At 48.8% G+C, this 6,914-nt stretch overlaps 1 long non-coding RNA gene across 2 annotated transcripts; it reads right to left on the bottom strand.

Annotated features, from left to right (window-relative positions):
- Positions 1 to 1,286: 1,286 nt before the first annotated feature.
- Positions 1,287 to 6,881, bottom strand: LOC141084036 (uncharacterized). Of its 2 annotated transcripts, none has more exons than XR_012230909.1 (4): positions 6,774 to 6,881; positions 6,349 to 6,420; positions 2,125 to 2,254; positions 1,287 to 2,042 (listed from the first exon to the last, which is right to left on the bottom strand). It is a non-coding gene; the product is annotated as an uncharacterized lncRNA (long non-coding RNA). The 2 variants fall into 2 exon arrangements; XR_012230908.1 differs by having other exon boundaries at positions 6,527 to 6,782.
- Between the last annotated feature and the right edge of the window lie 33 nt (positions 6,882 to 6,914).

Genomic DNA, 6,914 nt, shown 5'->3' with positions numbered 1-6,914 from the left:
ACATGTACGCACACACACGTACTCACACATGTACTTAGACACACGTACTCACACATATGTATTGACACACGTACTTCACATGTACTCACACACACGTACTTCACATGTACACACACACGTACTCACACATGTACTTAGACATGTACTCACACACGTACTTCACATGTACACACACACACACACACTTCACATGTACTCACTCACACACACACACGTACTCATACCTATATATGTAGTGTCAGGGGCAAGAAAAATGGTGTGAGCCACTACGACTGCTGTAACTTGAAGGCCGACTCAAGGAAGACACAAGTGTGTCTGACAAAAGGGTACGTGCAGGATACAAGACAAGACCAAGTGTGCTCACAGACTATCCTCATTAAAGCGTGTTTTCAAGGGTAACAACCGTTTAAATACTTAATTATGAGGACAAAGTGATACACATCAAGGTGCGTGCGACTGCACGCCAACATTCAAGGCATGTTATGTGCTAGGTGGCACGCCTGGGTTCAGACAAGGGTTAGGTGGCATCTGACTCCTGACATCTGGCAACGATCAATGGGTTCAGGACATCATGATGTGGACATCATCTCCGGAAATCAGGCCGCAGTCATCAGTCTCTGGACCTATGTCAGCCATCGGCAGACTACAGCCATCCGTCAGGCAAGCCAGGGTTCAAGGGTTCAGTCAAGGAGGTGCGTCAGTTCCAGACATGGTCTAAGGCAGGATTCAACACAAGGTCCTGCGCGTGAAGAGAGACACGCCAGGGGCAGGGTTCAAGACAAAGAGCAGAACATAGGCAGTAACAGAGAGGTGGGTACGGACAACGGTTCAACTCAGGTCATACAGATCAGAACACAACATACATAAAATGTTCAGGACAGAGCAATAATAGAAAAAGACTTGTGATAAAGAAGCACGAAACGCACAGTGCAAGAAACACTGTGGGTGCAAGAGAGCATGGAAAACACGGCTGAGGCATAGAGAGGAGGGCACAGGTAAGACCAGGTGCGTGCAAGGGGCACGCAGCGACAAGGCAGGGCTAAGGTACAGAAGACGCGTGCAAGACGTCACAGCAAAGCCTGGTAGAAAAGGTGAAAGGGAAACTGCACGCGCCTTCAAAAACAGACACAAAAAGTACGCTAGGAACACAGGCAAGGTACAAGAGCTAGAGAGTGGAACGGAAGCTGAAGAACAGAGCAGAGTCAACGACAAATAAGCGTAACGTAAGGTAGAGCATAGAGACTGGAAAACACAGATCATAGGAAGTACCAAGCAGGACACCAAAATAATTTGTTGAACGTAGAAATTTATTTTGGGATAAATAACATTTGACAAACATGTCAACCTCTTTATTTTCAATGTGAAAGAACATTATGGACACATAAGTCCATTTCAGCAAAAATGAACAAAAACTGATCAAACAAAAAGATAACTTTAATTTAAATTATAGTACTGGGGGTAATATCCATACCCAGTACTGCAATCTGATGTGGAGTCTCCCACCCTTTCATTTGATGCTGCCTGCAACTGCTGGGTGAAGCTTTGGTGTTGACTCTCTTGGTGCACAGGGGCTGTAGGTTGCTGGCCTTGTTGTCTGGGCCTAAACAGGCCAAAAAGCTGCATCCAAATCTGTTCGTAGTTGAAGATCGGAGCAGGGTCCTCTAGAGCCGTTAGGGACATCTGGACTATACTCATGAAAATCAATTGCCTGTCCGGTGGCAGTGATCGCGCTTTGCTGGCAATTTGCAGCGCAAAAAAATCATACTGGTCCTCTGAAGTGGATTTTTCAGTCGCTGCCTTGACACTGGGATCTTCCTTTTTTTTTTTTTTTTGTCGGCTCTCCTGCCACCGGACAGGCAGGTTGTTGTCGAACAGCTGGTGTTGCAGATGGTGTTGCAGATGTTCCATCAGATGCAGAACAGGTGGCAACGGCAGAAGCTGGTTCCACACATGGTGAACAGATGTCCCCAGCTACAGAGGACCCTGCTCCATCTTCTGACTCTTGTCCGGTCTGTTTAGGCGGTTCAATGTTCCCTTGAGTGCTGAAAAAAAAAAAAAAAAAAAAATTTTTTGAAATTTTTGAAGATATAACATATTGCACATCTTAAAAAGTAAGCAAATTACCAATTTGTGACTGTACTCCATTGGTGAATTGATCCCAGTTGGGATACATCTGGCGGCAAATTTTGGTCCAGCAAAGGTCCCTATAATATCAGTCCTTTTGCTTGTCCCAGATAGCTGGATAGTCCCGGACCTAAAATGTATACACAGTAATGTCTTAACATGCTGTAACCAACACCAAATTTTTGATTATTTACATTTAGGGAATATGCCACCGATTTTTAGTACGATCACCTGCCTGTACCGCCATCAGGGGATTATCTACAGCATTCTGCCATGCTCTAGATATGCCAACAATGTTAGATTACACCAACGAGTTAGATAATATACTAAACACAATCCGGTTACAATGGGTGTTGCAGTCCGGTAGGGGGGCCTCACATTTTCTACTGAAGCCGTCCTGCTTCGTATATCTCTGTGACAATTCCCGGCGCCAGACAGGACCGCAACACCCACTGCAGCAGACCGTGCACCCTGGTAAGTGGAATATAAATAGTCGGGCCATTATCTACAGCATTACAGAATGCGATAGATAAGCCCATGGCGGGGACCACAGCAGATAGGTGTACAAATAGGTGACATATTCACCTTTCATCGAACCACAAACCAAATCCAAGCCGTATGCCTAATCCCAACAAAAATGACTACCATAAAGATTATTTCAATTCTTAAAAAAAGATTTTGGGGTACCCCTCTATTTCATATTCAGACAGGCTACGCAGACAGCTGCAGGATGATCTGCATAGCCTTGGAATGGGCCGTGGATATTGATCCCCCCCACCTGGAGGTAAATATGATCCCGCATCTGCAAAAGAAAGTCCGCATCTATAAGATGCGCAAATTCTTGCGCATACCCACTCTCTTCCCACTCCCGTGTAGTGCCGGGATATGGGGTAATGTAGGGGTTAATGTCACCTTTTAATGATAGGTGACATTAGGCCCGGTTAGTAATGGAGAAGCGTCAATAAGAAGCAGATCCATTTTGAACCTAAAAGTGTGAAAAAGTTAAAAAAAACAAAACAAAAAAAAACAACATGCGGTACAATCTTTACAGCCTTGGAAGGGGTTAATATCCGTGCCCCCTTTCACAGGCTATAAAAATCATCCCGCAGCTGTCTGCGTAGCCTTTATGGTAATCACAATCAGGGTACCCCACCTAAAAAAAAAATTATGTGGGGTGCCCCTATATTTTATGGCCAGAAAGACTAGCAGACAGCTGAAGTTTGATATTTGTAGCCTTTGAAGGGGTTAATATCCAGGTCCCCTTTCCCAGGCTAGTGTGTTACTGCACATGCGCCAGAGTTCAGTGACTCCGGTAACCTCCTTTACGGCATTGCTGTGTGGGAAAGTTCACATGCAGCAAGAGAGCCGTAAAGCGAGGTCCCGGAGTGCCCGAACACCGGAAAACTCTGCGGTACACTGCAGGAGCACCGCTCCTGCTAGTGTATCGCCCGAAGACAGCCGAGATCGCCGTGGGACAATCGATTATGGATTTCTGCGGACAGGGAGTATAGATTTTGTTCATTTTTTTAAATTTTTTTTAGGGGAACAATGGCTTTGGGGAACAAAATGTGCTGTATGGTGAGTATGTAATGTATATTGTATGTCATGTGTTATGTCATGTAATGTTACATGTATTGTATATGTCCTTGTGTGGTTTTTTTTTTTTACATGCACAATTGTGCTCGGTCACTGCAGGGACTACTCTCCCATCCTATAGCCGGATGGGGGTAGCAGTCCCATACGGCAACTGAGCACAATTTTGGGGCTACTGTTGCATGGGGACTGACGCACACAGACAGACACACACATATACAGACACGGAAACATACATACATACCAAATCGATAAGACGCCCCACATCGATCCCCATGCGACGGTAGCCTTCCATGATGGCGACTTCCTTCCCTACACTACACTCTGCCCACACACTTCCTCCCGCCTGACATCACTTCCCTATGCAGCGGTTTTGACACCCAAATCCGCAGCAAAAACCGCACATATGCCGGATTTGCTGCGGATTCAAAGACTCTATACAAGTCAATGTGTGCAGAACCGCTGCAGAATCGCTGAAATAATTGACATGCTGCGGATTGTATTCCGTAGCGAAACCGCGCGTTTTTTTCCGCACCATGTGCACAGCGGTTTCGTTTTCCCATACACTTTAATGGTACTGTACTTTGTTGCGGAAACCACAGCGGTTCCGCTGTGTAAAAACCGCTGCGGAATCGCGGCTGATTCCGCAACGTGTGCACATAGCCTTATAGGTGGGGAATGAATATGATATACTAGATGTGGGCCCCCTGCTATCGCATGGGGAGGGCAGTAACATCACGATGGGGGCAGCTTTGTGGCGCTGGCGGCCCACCCACCTCCGTGGAAAGACGGTGTTTTGCGGCCTGTGCTGGAGATGGTGTGCGGCGCCACCAGAGGGTGGCCGCACCCAATCTCCAGCACAGGCCTCAAGCCGCGGTCTTTCCTGCCGGCTGTGACTGCACGGAGGTGGGTGGGCAGGCAGCGACGGGATCCGGTGCGTGTAGTCAGGCGGCAGCATCCCTCTCATTACTCCCCCCTCATTACACCCTCTCATTATACCTCCTTCATTACACCCCTCTCGTTATACCCCTCTCACAACCAGCAGGAAAGACGATGTTTTGCAGCCTGTGCTGGAGATGGGGTACGGCGCCAACATTTGTGGCCCACACCCCATCTCCAGCACAGGCCGCGGTTTTTACTGCCGGCTGTGACTGCACAGAGGTGGGTGGGCAGGCAGCGGCGGGTAGGTCCATGCGTCGGCTGTGACTGCACGGAGGTGGGTGGGCAGGCAGCGGTGGGTCCAGCGGCAGCGGGTCACAGCAGTGGGGGGGAGGGGGGGTCCTGCGACAGTGGGAAAGACGGTGGTTTGCGGCCTGTGCTGGAGATGGGGTGCGGCGCCACCAGAGGGCGCCCGCACCCCATCTCCAGCACAGGCCGCAAGCCGCGGTCTTTCCTGCCGGCTGTGACTGCACGGAGGTGGGTGCGCAAGCAGTGGCGGGTCCAGCAGCACGGGGGGTCCGGCGGTGTCCCGCTGGTGGTACTGTGGAAGGGCCTGGTACCATCAGCGGGTGCCATATTGTTATACCCATCACTTGGGTATTCCAATATGGCGGTGTACTTCCGGTGCGGCACGATAGATTGTGGGATTCGGGGACATCCAGACAAAAGTGGATGGCGGACAATTTAAGGCAATTATATATATATAGATATGTAGATAATAGAGCAATGAACACCTACCCCATATAAACAGGTGTATATTATGTTCCCTGAGCTTTATAGGTGGGGAATGAACATGAAATATATGTAGATAATAGGAGAATGAACACATATCCCATATAATCTATGTCATGATCCAGGATCATGGGGTTATTCCTTTTCCGTCCTGGTCAGGTCAGAGTTAATTTAATTCGCCTCTCTCTGGTTCAGGGGTGGCTATTTAGTGACGGTACTTCCTGGGCTCGGTGTCGGTGATACTTCCGTTCGCTCGGCTAGAGCAGCTGACACAGGTTACTCTGCTATAATCGTTGTTCCTCTGTATGTGATTCTTACTGTGTATGACACTGTTTGTTCCTTGACTTGTGCTTCCGTCTTCCATTTTGGTATCGTTCAGTCCTCTCTGGTTTCCTGACCCCACGGCTCGCCACTGACTACGCTCCGGTCTTGTCCTCCGGTTCTTGCGCTCCTTTTTGGCTTCTGACCCCCGGCTCACCTCTGACTATAATCGCGTCTTGACCTCCGGATCCCACACTCCCATCTGGCGTTTGACCCTCTGGCTCAGCATTGACAGCGTCCTGTTTTCTCCCTCTTTGTACTGCAGCCTCGGCCGGCTTCCGTCCTCCCGGCTGCCTGCTGGCTCCGCCCCCATCGTCTCTCCTGACGCCGCGCTCCCAGCTAGGCCTCGGTCCCGCTCACACTTCACGTTGCGGCGGCGTCTACTCGACCTTACTGCTGGTCCGCATCCTCTCTGTCCTGCAGCGCCCCCTAGGCAAAACCCCGTGACACCAGCAGCGTGTCAACACAATCTACTTGTATTTCATGTTCATTCCCCACCGATAAAGCTCCAGGAATCTAATCTACACCTGTTTATATGGGATCTGTGCTGATTTCCTAAGTGTCTATATATAATTCATGCTCATTTCATATCCGAGATGCCTAAGAAATCTCGAACACCTCTCCATCTCTTGGACCTACCGTATATGTTATGGTCATTCTTTTTAGTCCGTCCAGTGTTCTGGGACTTTCTTGTACCAAAAGTCGCAAATCCTTTATTAAAAAAAAAAAAAAAAAAAATTGGTCTGAAAATGCGTCACATTGAAAACTCCTCAAGGGGAAAATGGTAAGTCGCATTTCATGAATCTGTCTAAACTACCTGGATAAGCAAAATCGCTGAGGAACATTCCACCAAAAGACTGAAAAAGGAAAAACCGATCAAAGTGGGGCAACAAGTACCGAGAATGGGCGCCAATATTAACGTCAAACTAGCAAATGACGCCAGAAAAGGGAGAAAAGCGCCGGTGACTCCGGTAGGGTAGGGACTACAGTTCCCAGCTGTCACCGCGGTCCCTATGCGCGCTTGCGCAGCTTGAGAACTACACTTCCCGGCATGCTTCACTCACGTGTGTGCAAAACGCAGGCGTGTGACTGCTGGTACCAGAGAAGCACTGGCTCCCGTTGTCACCGCGCAGCATATCGTGACACAAGGTGGTACAGCGAGGCCTGGTGGGAATATTCCTGCGCCGGCTAGTCCAATCTGCCTG

Source organism: Dendrobates tinctorius, unplaced genomic scaffold (genome assembly GCF_039654945.1).
Source record: "Dendrobates tinctorius isolate UK_male_01 unplaced genomic scaffold, ASM3965494v1 ptg000022l, whole genome shotgun sequence".
In the NCBI taxonomy this organism is placed as follows: domain Eukaryota; kingdom Metazoa; phylum Chordata; class Amphibia; order Anura; family Dendrobatidae; genus Dendrobates; species Dendrobates tinctorius.
This window is presented reverse-complemented; position numbering and strand designations above follow the sequence as displayed.